The sequence below is a fragment of the Rattus norvegicus genome, chromosome 3 (genome assembly GCF_036323735.1).
Source record: "Rattus norvegicus strain BN/NHsdMcwi chromosome 3, GRCr8, whole genome shotgun sequence".
Lineage (NCBI taxonomy): Eukaryota > Metazoa > Chordata > Mammalia > Rodentia > Muridae > Rattus > Rattus norvegicus.
Window position 1 is genome coordinate 141,079,389 of NC_086021.1, and position 13,868 is coordinate 141,093,256.

The following is a 13,868-nucleotide window of genomic DNA, read 5'->3' on the forward strand; positions in this document are numbered from 1 at the left end:
CTCTTCCAGAGGTCCTGAGTTTAATTCCCAGCAACCACATGGTGGCTCACAACCATCTGTGATGGGATCCAATGCTATCTTCTGGTGTGTCTGAAGACAGCTACAGTGTACGCATATTAATAAAATAAATAAATCTTTAAAAAAGAGTTTTTTATAATCAAGTATACAAATAAAATTTTACTCATGAATTGTTATTTGTGAATTCCAAACACATAATCATTTAGTCATTAGTGTTTGATATCATTATGCTTTGAGTGGAAAAAGCAAACCCCAATTCATTGTGAAAAAAGAGCTGTTGCAGAAACTCTGATCTACTTGAAAGAAACAAATCACTCAGGGCTAGGGATTTACCTTAGCATGCAGGAAGCCCAAATTACTATACCCAGCAAAACATGCAAGCATACAAACAAACAATGTATATCTCCAGAAATGTATATCTCCATATAACTGTTCATTTGTCTGTTGAAGGTCAGCAATATTTTATATTAGAGCATTATAATTTTATAAATAAATCCTCTTGTTTTGGTCGATGATTAGGGATTATATTGATGGAATGATTTATTAGTTAATGCCAGTTAAGTATTACAGAACATTGTGAGAGTTGTATTTTATTTTCTCTAAAGATATGTTTCTTTAAAGTAGCATTTCTTTAGAGAAACAATTCACAGTGTGTTTTGCTTGTTTATTTTTAGATAGGGTCCCACTAATTGGCTCTTGCTAGTCTCAAGTTTTGATCAGTCTACCCATATTAGCCTTCTCAAGTACCAGGATTATAGACATGTGCGACTACATACAGTGTTAGGATCATTTGTGTTTGATTTTTATTATATGGCTTTGATGGAGAGGAAAGTTATTGTGGGTTTCAAATCACAGAACTGAGTACTAATGAGCTGAGTCGTGTGTCCCGGGCTGCATATTCTGCCCTTCTGTGCCCTAGTGTCTTCACCTGTAAGAAAGTGGAAATAACTCACACGAGGGCTAAATGAAATGTATGATGTGCTTTACTAGGAGAGGGGAGGAAACACTCTTCCCTCAAACCTCAGAAAGGAACCACTGCTACCCACATCCTGCCCTTAACCCTGGGAAGCTTATCCAGGGCTTGTGCTCAGCAGACCTGTTATAAATCTGTGTCATACAAAGCTACTACATTTGTGGGTGGTAAATTGTTATGGGAACCATGGCATTGAGCAGATTTTTACCATCAAACCCAAGGGGAAATAACACTGTATAAGTTTAATTTGAAATATATATTTAATGAATCCTATTTCAACAAATAGAATTTAACTTTTAATAAAAAGCAAAGTGCATGCTTTTTATTTGGGCGTCACTAAGTAGATAAGTATAAGATTACTATATACTCTAAATGTAGTAGGATATTATAAGGCAGATACATTAAGTCTTTTCCATCTAACTGGAAATGAAGTTTTTGAATTCTATTATTTTTGTAGGACTTGGTTTGATGCTTCTTAAAACTGTGCATTGGTACATGTTTATTTTCCCCTGAATAAAATTTGCTGACTTAGATAATGTAACGTGAGGGAGGTTGAGAGAGATAGAGAGAGGGAAGGAGGGAGGGGGGATGGGGTAAGGAAAAGAAAGAGAGAAGAGATAAAGGTAGAAAAGAGATGAGGTAGAAAAATAGAGGGGAAAACTAATGGTTTGGTGTGTGTTCGGATTGCTGTGAGGAAATACCATGACCCAAAAGCAAGTGGAGAAGGAAAGGATTTATTTGGCATGCATTTCAATGTAGCTGCTCATCATCTAAAGAAGTGAGGATAGTAACTCAGAGCAGGAACCTGGAGGCAGGAGCTAATGCAGAAACCATGGAAGGGTGAGGTTTACTGGCTAGCTTCTCATGGCTTGCTCAGCCTGCTTTCCTATGCTGCTCAGGCCCAGCAGCCCAGGAGTGACATCATTCACCACAGGCTGGACCCTCCCACATCAATCACTAAGAAAATGTTCTATGGTTGGATCTTATGGAGGCATTTTCTTTCAATTGAGGTTTCCTCCTTTCAGAAAGCTCTAGCTTGTGTCAAGTTGACATAAAACTAGCCACCACAGGCAGGCAGAAAGCTAGGAAGAAAGGAAGGAAGGAAGAAAGAGAGGGAAGGGACGGAGAGAGGGGGAGAAAGGGGGCAGAAAGGAGGAAAGAAAAAGAGTATGTTGCTAGGTGAGAATAAGCACAATACCTACCATCATAACTGACAGCGTCAATCTCTGTGCAGATTTACAACCTTCTTCCATGATGTCTACAAGTGTCTTAAAAACACAAAGAACATGAAACATTTTAAAAGTCCAACTACTTCAAAATGACAACACACATGCACATCCTTCTTATGCACACATGCACAATCACTGCCACCTCTGAAGACCATCCACCTCAAAAACAGCCCAGAAAGCATGTGAAGTTTGTCCCCATGCCCTTTGAGTAGTTTTAACCTTTGTATTTTCTATGACCCATATGTAAACTTTGTTCATAATCTCTCAGTGTTTAAAACAACTCTGATTTCTTATGTTTAAAACATTAAAACAACCTTTCTGGTATTAACATCATAATAGGAGATCCCAGAGATGCGTGAAGCACTGTTGTTACTAGCAATTTTAATTTTACTTTTTCAATAGCAATTTTTTTTTGGTTCTTTTTTTTTTTCGGAGCTGGGGACCGAACCCAGGGCCTTGCGCTTCCTAGGTAAGCGCTCTACCACTGAGCTAAATCCCCAACCCTTTCAATAGTAATTTTCAGTGGGTTTCAGTATTGTTTCACATGTAGAGCTTGAAAGCAGACATGCTCACTGTGTACTTGTTGCTTTTCCAGAGCTTCTTACTGAAGCCGACAGTGGTGTTGCACCTGATGTACAGATCTATTGTAGGATTCTTCAGATTTCACCTCAGATTTCAAGAGCAACATGATCTTTGCAAAGGGAGGCATCACTTGAAGGATCAACGAACATGCCTATACAAATGCGGAGAACACAGATGGCACAAGTGTAAGTCCTAGAAACAGTTCTACTAGGAAAGTCAATCATGTCTTTTGGGGCCCGATTTTGCCATGTGTAAAGTTGGAGGCTAATAGTTTCTCAGGAACTACTGCAGATCAGTTGGACTTAGGATCAGAAAAAGCCAGACATCAACCCAGACACTGGAAATGCAGGAGTCGGAGTTGTCTGCGCTCTAGTCTCTCATCTGCAAAATGGTAATCAAAAAGGGACTCTCAAGATGACTCAGCAGTTAAAAGGGATTGCTGCCAAGCCTGTGACCTGGATTTGATCCCAGAACCCCATACTGTAAAAGAGAACTAATGATGAGGGTTGTCTTCTGACCTCTACATGTGGGCCTTGGCACATACATATATATACACTCACATAACCATACCCTAAGTTATAAACAATTTGTTTGTAAAAAGAAAAATAGCAATGAAATGGCGTGAATATGTAGTTTCATTTATGCACATGACTGCAAGATAATATAAAAATATTTTTTATAGGGCCACTGCAAATTATCAGTTAAACTGAATTCACTGTTTTGTTCATGTGTGCATATTCATCACCACCACTGGCTTTGCTGCATCTCCATGGTAACTGGATAGCAAAAGAGGCTAACTATCTGGATGAATGTTGCTGGGGGGCGGTTGGTAATCAGGGTCCTCTGGCTTATACACACTGTTATCCTCTTTCCACTTAACAAATCCCTTCCTATTCTTCATGACTCTCCCTCCTACTGGAGCTCATCCACGGCACTTCCCATGAGTGCAGTGTACATAATGGACCACTCTCTGAACTGTTGCCCAGGCTAGTATTGATTGGCTCAACTTCCAAATGCTGTAGATCTGAACTCTTCATAGAGTTACTGAGCTGGAAGAGGCATCTTGGAGCATGTAGTACAAACCCTTAATTTTATAGATAACGAGAATGAACTCCAGGGGGTTTGGCATCTTGCCATAGATAATTTCAGACAGCGACTGAAACCCTGGCTTCTTGGCTCCTGTCACCAGTTTTTGTGACACTAAGGTAGGCTGTTGTCAGTGTTTCGTGCTTTTGCAGCTCTCTCCTCTAGGATGTAAAACTGATTTAGTAATGTTTTGACCCTAGAGTATGTAGTAGTAGAAAATAGTTGTTTATTGATTATTTATATAAATACCAAACATATTCTCTTTAATAGAGGATGTAAATAATTTCTGGTCATCATCAAGTTGTTGAGGAAGGAATATAAAGAATATATTATCTAACTGCATTGTTTCTAAAATGGCAAATTCTTTGTTCTTCCTTCTCTTTACATAGTAATATACTAATGTACATCTGCTAACACAAACCATGTACTCTGCTAATAATAGTGTATTCATGAACTGCATACTCATAGGTATAGCTTGCATATGATATACACCGAGGCACTGAGATTCCATTAAGTGTGTACCTGTCTGAGATAATATCCACCTTCAAATCCAGTGTTATGAAACTTCAGTGTCAGTATTATGAAAGACAAAGACAATACAAAAGAAATTTTAAATGGGTATGAAAAGAAATGACAACAAAATGTGGATTGGTATTAGGATCTGGAAAAGAGAATGAAGGACATATAGAAGACATTTTGATAACTGACACAATTTGATTTTGAGCAGTGAATTTAGAGAATCATGTTGTGTTGATGTTAAAACTCCTGGTTTTCTTACCACAGTATATTTGTACAAATATAACAAGAAAAAATAACATTGTTCTCTTGGGGGATTAATGATGAGATATGTAGAAGAGGCATGATGCTGCCAACCAAATTATGTTTGTGCACGTATGCATGCTTGTTTGCATGTGTCTGTGTGTGTGTGTGTGTGTGTGTGTGTGTTATGCAACTATACACCAAACCAAGCTGCCATCATTTTCCTTAGATAAACTATGCCCACTTGGAAAAAAATCATAGCTGGGCTTGGGGATGCTCACATTCCTTCAGACAATGAGGTGTTTGGAGTATCCAGCTATTCCTCCTGACCAGTTTTGTGCATTTCTGCCTTAATTACATGTGGGTTCATGGCTGGGCTAGTAAGGACACCTAATAAATTCATTGATTCCTCAAGGTGAACTTTGGGGGAATCTAACTTGATTTGTCACTGGGAGATTGTGAGGAGGTATGAAGTAGATGTCACCTGGTTCCCTTCCAGCCACACCCTTGGGCCCAAATTCTCACAACAATGAGAAAGGGGAGAGAGAGAGAGACATAGGGAGACACAGAGACAGGGATAGAGACACACATGCTAAGATTTTAAACATTATGATCCATACCAATATATCTTCTAGTGTGCTGTGATATTCCATAAGTCCCCTTGGATTTTTCAGCTGCTCCTGAAGAGACAAACAATGGCAATCCCCTGAATTTTTCAAGTGCCTCTGGTTCCTCTTTGGGCAAGAACTCACAAGGAAATACCCATCCTGGCACTGGAACCGCTGTATCCATCCATACAGAGTATATCTGCTTATCCTTTTTAAACACAGACAGACACAGACACAGACACAGACACACACACACACACACACACACACACACACACATACATACACACACAGAGAGAGAGAGAAAGAGAGAGAGAGGCAGAGAGACAGAGAGACAGAGAGACAGAAACAGAGAGACAGAGACAGAGAGAGACTCATGCAATATTTTATTTATTCTTTGAGAATTTCTTAAATATATTTTGATCATATCTAGTAACTTTCCATATGGCTTTCTCACACCTCTAAGTTTTTGTGAAACACACACTCCACACTCTTCTTTCACTCAGCTCTGCACAGCCCTATCATTCTTAGAACTCTAACTCAAGCTAGTCTAAGTGTTACTGCTTGCTAAGCTGTTGCCAGTCCCTAATACCTTAGTCTTAATAAGTATGTGGACCATTCTTGAAAAAGCTCTTTGAGGCTCAGGAGATGGACTAGAGTGGCTCTCTGGACAGAAATGAGGGTTGAGTCCCACAAACAGTATTATTACCTTCCAATTTCTCTCAAGAATGTTTATTTTATCAACACTAGTGAGCTGACTCTAGAATACTTTCTTTCAAAACATTGTGTCTTTGTCATGAAGAATCCATTTCTATTTAAATAATTTAAAACAAATTAATAAATAAATGAGTAAAAGTCTTACATTTGTTAAAATAAACGAAGAATGCTAGTTGCACACTTGTAAATGGGTATGAAAGTCTCAACGAAGAATGTTAGTTGCACACTTGTAAATGGGTATGAAAGTCTCAATGAAGAATGCTAGTTGCACACTTGTAAATGAAAGTCTCATGTTTTTGACCATGATTGATGGTGGTCTCCTCTACCTCTTCTGCTCATACCTGTGGCTTAAAAGGAGAGCCATGGAATCTCAATGAATAAACAAGGTCATTATGAACATCCTATAGTCCCAGGGATGCTGTGAGACCTAGGGAGAGGAGAAAAGTAGGGAGAGTTGGGTAGTAGAAAAGTCTCTGTGGTTTATGAATAGGCATTCCCCAGAGCTGTGAGAGATGTCTTCCATCACTGGGTTTATGTTTCTGTCATAGCACCTAAGATGTAATTAACCAAGGGATCAAAAAATACACACACATTCAGTTAATGGGTAAGCATGTTTCTGAGTGAGTATGGGCTTAGATTCAAAGTCCTTTAACATTGTCTGAGCTGACTAAGCAGAAAGTGGCCTGTTTTTGACCATAAGAACATTCTGATGACGAAAAGAACAAAATGCTTTCAGGAAAGTCAACATTTTAAGAAGCGCTTCTTGCAGAATCAGTCAGAAGGACCCCCAAACCACAAAATTTTCCTTATCTGCCTTAGAACTGTCTCACAACTTTTGTTCATATACTATGGAAAAATCCGATTCTGGTATGTTTTGTGCAGGTTGACCCATTGTGGAACACACATTGACATATCTAGGACACAACTTGAGATGCAGTTTCTTTGTTTCTATCCCGGACAGTATTTGTATCAAATGGACACAAGCTAGAGTTCTCTGGGAAGAGGAGTCTCGGGTGAGAAAATGCCTCCCTCCGATTGCCTATAGCAAGTCCGTAGTGCATTTTCTTGATTAAGGATCGATATGGGAGGGTCAAGCCCATTAAGAGTGGTGCCACCCCTGGTCAGGTGGTCCTGGTGGCATAAAAAAACAACCTGAGTAAGCCTTGGGGATCTAATCAGCAAATAGTGTTCTTCTGTGGTTGCTGCTTTAGTTCCTGCCTCCAGGTTCTTGACCTGACTTTTCTTAATGATATATTGTGATCGGGACTAAAAATAAGCTGAAATAAATTTTTTATATTCCTAAGTTGCTCTTGGTCCTGGTGTTTGTTTTAGCATGGAAATAGAAAGCTAATTAAGATTTCAACTAAACACATACAAAAGAATAGCAAAGAAAGCTGTATCTTTAAGGGGGACCTCTCTGGAACTTAGTACTCAGGTACCCACAGTCTAGCCCAGCAGTAGAACTAGCACTTAACAAGGGCATCAAACCCAAAATTTCCTGTGACTCGGCCATTTGTTGCATAATACTGGCAAATTGCCAAGGTCTTTATAACCCAATTTCTTTGCCTATAAAAGAAAGAACCTCGGTCAGACTATCTTCTATGTTTCCTTCAGCAATCGTGGCTATGAGTTCATGAACAGCCCTCTGGATGATTCCAAAGAAAGTTGTGAGGTGAATTAGAGACACCTATAATGTTAAGTTTTAAATTAAGAATCTATTCCCAGGGTTGCAGACGCTGATATAAAATGCCTGAGTTGTTCTGTCTGTGTCCACCAGTGGACTCTGACCACAGCCCAGTAGTTCTCTGGTCAGAAGCTGCCTGGCAACAAGAGTGTTTCTGATTCAGCGAAAAGCAAAACCATATGCATGTTTATGGCTTCCACTTCTGACCAACGCTCAGGGAGTGTTCATTGGAAACTCCCCTGCTACAAATTGGGTTAACGTGTGAAACCTCATTGTATTGATGGGGGCGGGGGGTGACAGTGACTAAGATGAAGTGCTGGGAGAGATGAGTTGAACTGATTGTCTAGTGAATGTAGGCCATAAAGTCTTCTCCAAATATAAGCACCTATAAGCATCTATAAGGTGTCTTCTCCTCCCCGCCTCTTCCAGCCTGAGAACACATGGCCAAAAACTCTAGATCAGATACATTTCCCAAAACATATGAATTAATTGCAATTAAATGTAGTAGGCCAATTGGTTCTTTGGGACTTTGGGAAATCCCAGTCCTGAGAAAGTGACCTTTATCCCTGTTATCCCTGTCCCTTTGCCAAATATTTTTATTCTCCTTTCATGTATACCAGGTGATTGAACAAAAGAAGCCACTGAGGGTGGAGAGAGCCCGGACTGGAGCTGTTGCCCTGGTCTGCACTATTGAGTCATCACCATAATGTGCCAAATTACTCAAATGAGTCTGGTCATGTTCACACTGAGAAGCCAGGAGGATATTCTGAATGACTCGCACAAGGGCATGCCAGTGGGGTTCGTATAATCAACGTCTTGGCTTGTGCCAAGAAGGGTGGGTGGAGTCGTGCGCCACATGCAAGGGATTCCTAAATGTTTACTCTAATTTACTGGCTGGTTATATTTGACTTCTGTGGGTTGGCACAGCAACCATTCTGTTTAATTCTGGCTCTTCTAATTGTTGGGGGAACACTGGAGGACTTTTAACCTAATGTTTAAAACGCAGTTGTTTCGGGGGCCTCTGTACCTTCTTCTTTGGAGCAACCATTTGTCTTTCTGTTTCAGTTCGTCTGCAAGCTCTAGGATGGACAAGTTTACTTTTTTGCTTCTGGATTTTACTGCTAAAAGTACTTGTCTCTTTCCTGCTTTATTTCTCTTTCTAGTCTATAATGGAGATAATCATAGCACTTTGGGGGTTATTTGAAAGGTTAAATGAATTAATATATACTAACTTAGCATGGTAATGTGGACATAGTAAGTTCTCAATAAATGCAATTTGGCTATGGATTCCCATAATGCATCATTCTTAGTTCAATATGTGTAGATCGTACAGGATTGTTTGGGCTCTCAAACACTCTTATGTAGAAGTGACATTTCTACCCAAAAGGCTACAGAAACCTAGACTCGTTTAATGCTAGATACCCACAACACCATTCAAACTTCACAAATACAATCCTGGTCAATTTCAGAAGGGTTTATTTAAAAGTTGATGTTAATATGCCTTTTGCTCTATGCTGCTGTGCACCTAAAGACAGAAAGAAGAATTTTACTTCTGTTCTCTGAAGACTTCTGCTCAGCACTCCTTCTATTCTGGGCTCTGGCTTCTCTGGCTCTAGTATATACATGAATTGCCTGGGGATCTGTTCAGACACAGCTTCTGATACAGCAAGTCTAGGGAGAGCTGGGATAGGCTAGAGGGATGTGAGTGTTGCTTCACAGAATGTGCTGTGAGCAGTGTGGATTTGCCTGCTAGGCTGGGTCAAGCCAAGGCACCGGCACATGGTGCTGAGCCGGTGCCTATCTTGAAGGTTATCTCAGTAACATTGTGAGGTAGGGGGGTATATGAGATATCTAGGAAAACATTTCTCAACTCGAGATGCTTATTAGAGTCACTTGAACTCTAGAGTATTCCTGAATCTGCATTGTTCTAAAGAAATGAAAACCTTGATGAAGGTGCAGGCGATGCAGTACAGAGCTTAGAGCAGGTACTGCTCTTACACAAGATCTGAATTCAGTTTCCAAAACCCATGTCCAGTGGCTCAGTCCTCTGGCTTTGTGCAAAACACACACACACACACACACACACACACACACACACAGACACACACACACACAGAGTTGCACACACACACAATTTAAAAAGTAAAAGTTGAACCAGCAACAACAACAACCTCGACAGGGTTTGCAGATGGCTCGAACAGTTAGAAGAGTAACATAGATGCATTTGGGAATGCACAGGAAAGGCATGGGTCCCAGGAAGTGATGTCTACATTGCCTCCTTGTCAGAACCAAGTACTGGATACATTGGTATTGAGGGAGGCATCTGACAAAAATAGACTGCTAGGCAGAGGTCACCTGTGCTTAAGGGCAATCTTGGGAACATCAGAGCTTGCCTGTGAGAAATCCAGTGCCAGGAAAGAAGGGAGTTAGAGTGGACAGAGTAAGGCGAGGCTAAAGAGATAACAGCAGCCAGCTCACAAAAACCCTCGTGTGCCATTCAGGATTTATTTCAGGGACAGGAAGGTGCCAGTGAAGGATTTCAAGTAGGACAGAGATGTGATCAGCATCACTTCTTGAAAACATTCTGGTGAAAGGGTGGAGAACAGACTGTGATAGAAGTGGGGAGAGAGAAAGAAAAGAGAAAAGAAAAACTATTGTCATTTTTAAATGTTTACTTGCAAATTGTTTTAGTAGTGTGGTTTTTCTTAGACAACAAGCTACAGCTTGCACGTGATGTATTTAGCCTGGAATGGACACAGGAGAGAGGACAGTGGGTGAGTGAGGCAGGTAGACTGTCTTCTAAGAGACTGATGTTTGAGCCGGAACTAAAGTGAACCGCAGAAAAGATGATTGTTCAATCTAGGACTTATGTCAAATGTATTTTTGGTAATTTTCTAGCAACTCCAGTAATAATTATTCGGGGATAAATGCCTGGTCTAAATTTATCATTTCAAGGTAGAAAACATAGGAAACAGCTGGTCCAGGAGGGTGAGCACTGCAGCCATGGAAGCACTGAAGTTGTCCTCTGAATGACCGAAATTTGCCTGTGGCGATGGTAGCCTTAGTCAAGACCAGAAACAATATTCTTTCTTAGCCTCTTCCAACTGTAGCCAAAGAGACATCGACCTGAATGGGGTGACAGAGACCAACCGTTCTTCCTTCCTCATCTATACACACACACACACACACACACACACACACACACACACGGTGTATATCAACCTCAGGGTGGAAAACCGTCGGTGCCTGGCCTCTCTGACGTTCATGTCCGTCCGCAGACTCCCAAAGCACCACATTATTTTTAAATCAGAAATTTCTGAACACACAGAGGATTCAGAGCTCTTACAGCTAAATGCTAAGGAAATATTTATTGATGTCAAGACACTTTAAATTATGGTCTTTGCCTCCTAAAATATTCCCGGAGCTGTCAAATTAGCCACAAAAGGAAATCCTCCAACCTTTCTACTGGGTTCAATTTCAAGCTTCTTTTGGAAATGAGCATGCTCTACTTTTTACAAGAATTGAAAGGACAGGTGCAATTGTTGGCCGGCTGATATGCAACATATTCTTGCTCTGCCCACTAGCCTGTTCAGCCTTCCCAGTGATAGCAGAGTATGTTTTCATTACTCTAATCCTATGGAGGAGAAAATTACCTATTGGGTTGTCTAAAGCAAAATGTATCATGCATGCCAGAAAACTGAACAAGGTTTCTCTGACTTGAAACCTTATCAGTGAGCTCAAAGAATATAAGTAAAGATTATTCTTCTTAGTTGGAAGAAGGATTGAGGGCCCTGAAGGGGATAGGTACTCTACAGAAAGACCCACAGAGTCAACTAACCTGGACCCTGTGGGCTCACAGAAACTGAACCACCAATGAAAGAGCATACACTAGCTGGACCTCAGCCTTCCCACATATATGTAGCAGATGTGAAGCTAGGTCTTCATGTGGGTCCCCCAAAACTGGAGTGGGGGTGTCCCTAAAGTTGTTGCCTGTCTGTGGAGTACCATCCTGTAACAGGGCTGTCCTGTCTGGCCTTAGTGGGAAATGATGCACCTACCCCTACAGAGACTTGATGTGACAAGGTAGGGGGAATACTCAGGGGGACTCCACCCCCTCAGAAGAGAATAGGGGAGGGGGAGAGACAGTATTAGGGGGTCTTGGGAGGGAGCAAAATTGAGATGCAAAGTGAATTAAAGATACCCACAGAAATATTGATGGTGAGAAAGAAAACACTAGAAAGTATATTGCCACAGATTTGTGAATAAGGAGTAGGATCCAAGGGAAAACCTCACCTAAGATTAAAAAGTAGTTTATTCTGTGAAGCAGAAAAAAATTACTCTTCTTGGAGAAAACTAAAACTGAATTAAAAATTCACCGCTGGCTCTTATTTGAAAAAGGAATAAAGATATCCTGCACTGTGGTTCTAAGCTGCATCCTGCCCCAAGCTCAGATCTGCTGAGGCACAAATTCTTCGCTTTGAACCTAACCTTTGTCCTTGATCTTCCTTTTTGTCACATGAAATGGTGCCTTGTAAGGCTGGGTTATGTGTCCTCTCCAAGTGGACTACAATGCCCCCTCCATTCTATCCTGAAAGCAATAAGTGGGAGGTGTTGACCGGACCTCAGATTCTTCAGTATCTGGTGTGTTTATCCTCGCTGTGCCAAACCCAATGCCTTTCACCACGAATGCAAATGTATTTGGGGGGATTTCTGAACTGGACCGTCTACATTTCTGTCCCTGGCTCTTAGCTATTCAGTGACGCTCATGGGCATAACACTGGTATCTCCTAGAAATTTCTCGGAAGTACAACTGCGTGTAAATAAGTGTCTACCACTATGTCACAGTGTACGCTTCAGCAAGTCCTCCCTTCCTCCTAATCCAGGCACCCCACCTTTGAGAAACCTTCAAAATCTATGGAAATAGGCCTCTCCCTTTATCTGGGAAGCAGAAGCTGCAGAAAAAGGAGTCTTAGCAAAGACTCCTGAAGACATGGGGCCTTTCAGAGCCTGTTTCTTGCAGGATAAGTCACCAGATCTTTAAAAGTGGAATATGAGGCAAGGGTTCAGCCAAGGAACTGGTGAATGCTAATGGAGCGATCTGCTCTCCCCCGACAGCTTTTAACACTGACTTCTGGAATGTGTTTGATGAAAGGAAAGCAACTTCTTCAGAGGGAAGATACAGATGCAGCCAGGCTGAGGTTAGGACCCATGGGAACAATACCCCAATGTTATCAGAGTTTCCTTGGCCGCCAGCTCCATCTCCAACCTGGCAACAGAGGGGAAAGCATGTTTTAAAGGCCTTGCTGTCAGCTGTCATTCTTATGAATACACATGGGCTTTCCTCTTTCTCAAGGGAATTCAGGTATCACTGTTCAGTTCTTGCTTAGAATGAGAGTTTCTTTGTGGCTGCTTTTCCCCCAACAGATCTGGAACTAGAAGCACAGTAGTATAGTTTCTATTTAATCTGCCCAAACCTTTTGGGTTTATTAAATGCCAAATAGAAAGATGAATTTTTTCTTCTTTTATACCATCAAGTTTGAGTTCCATTTATCAATAAATAGTTAACTAAATGGGGGTGTGTCTTTATTTAAAGCTCTAGACTTCCCCCAGAGTTTCAGGAAAATAAAGAATCTAAAGAATTAGACATAACTAAATCACCATACAGTGAACCATTGGGAATCTCAAAGTGACCTTCCAAACAAACACTATTCACTTCTGTCACTATAGTTAAGCAAGATCGTTAGTACCAACTAGTTCATGTTAGTGAAGATTTCAAAATATGACAATGGAGGGTTAGGCTGCCTAATGATCTTCGGGCATAAAATGGTAAAGGATGATCTAGCTGTATCAAAAAGATACATTTGAGAGAAAGTTATGTTGACAGCTTTTTGTTTTATACATACTCACATGCACATAAGACCTATACAAAAACACCACCACCCACCTTTTGGGTTTCCTTTCTGGGCTTAGGTCAATATCTGGGAGTTGAGTTCACTGACCATCTGCCCCAACCCCCAGTCAATCTTTTATTGGGGTTGGCAAGCCTTTCAAGGTAACTGTGGGAAGTTAGTAAACCCACCTGGGGCTTATAAAGATACTCGGCCCTTGATTAGCACTTAACAAACTGAGCCAAGGACATTGAGTTTGTACACCTGGCTGGGAAGGACAAACTGATCAGAATTAATCAAAACTGACGCATTTTAAATGACTGT

General features: G+C 40.9%; 1 long non-coding RNA gene across 1 annotated transcript; it reads right to left on the reverse strand.

Moving 5' to 3' along the window:
* Positions 1-798: 798 nt before the first annotated feature.
* LOC108350469 (uncharacterized) lies at positions 799-5,661 on the reverse strand. Its single transcript, XR_001837254.3, has 4 exons — positions 5,268-5,661; positions 2,794-2,953; positions 2,194-2,259; positions 799-946 (listed from the first exon to the last, which is right to left on the reverse strand). It is a non-coding gene; the product is annotated as an uncharacterized LOC108350469 (long non-coding RNA).
* Positions 5,662-13,868: the final 8,207 nt, after the last annotated feature.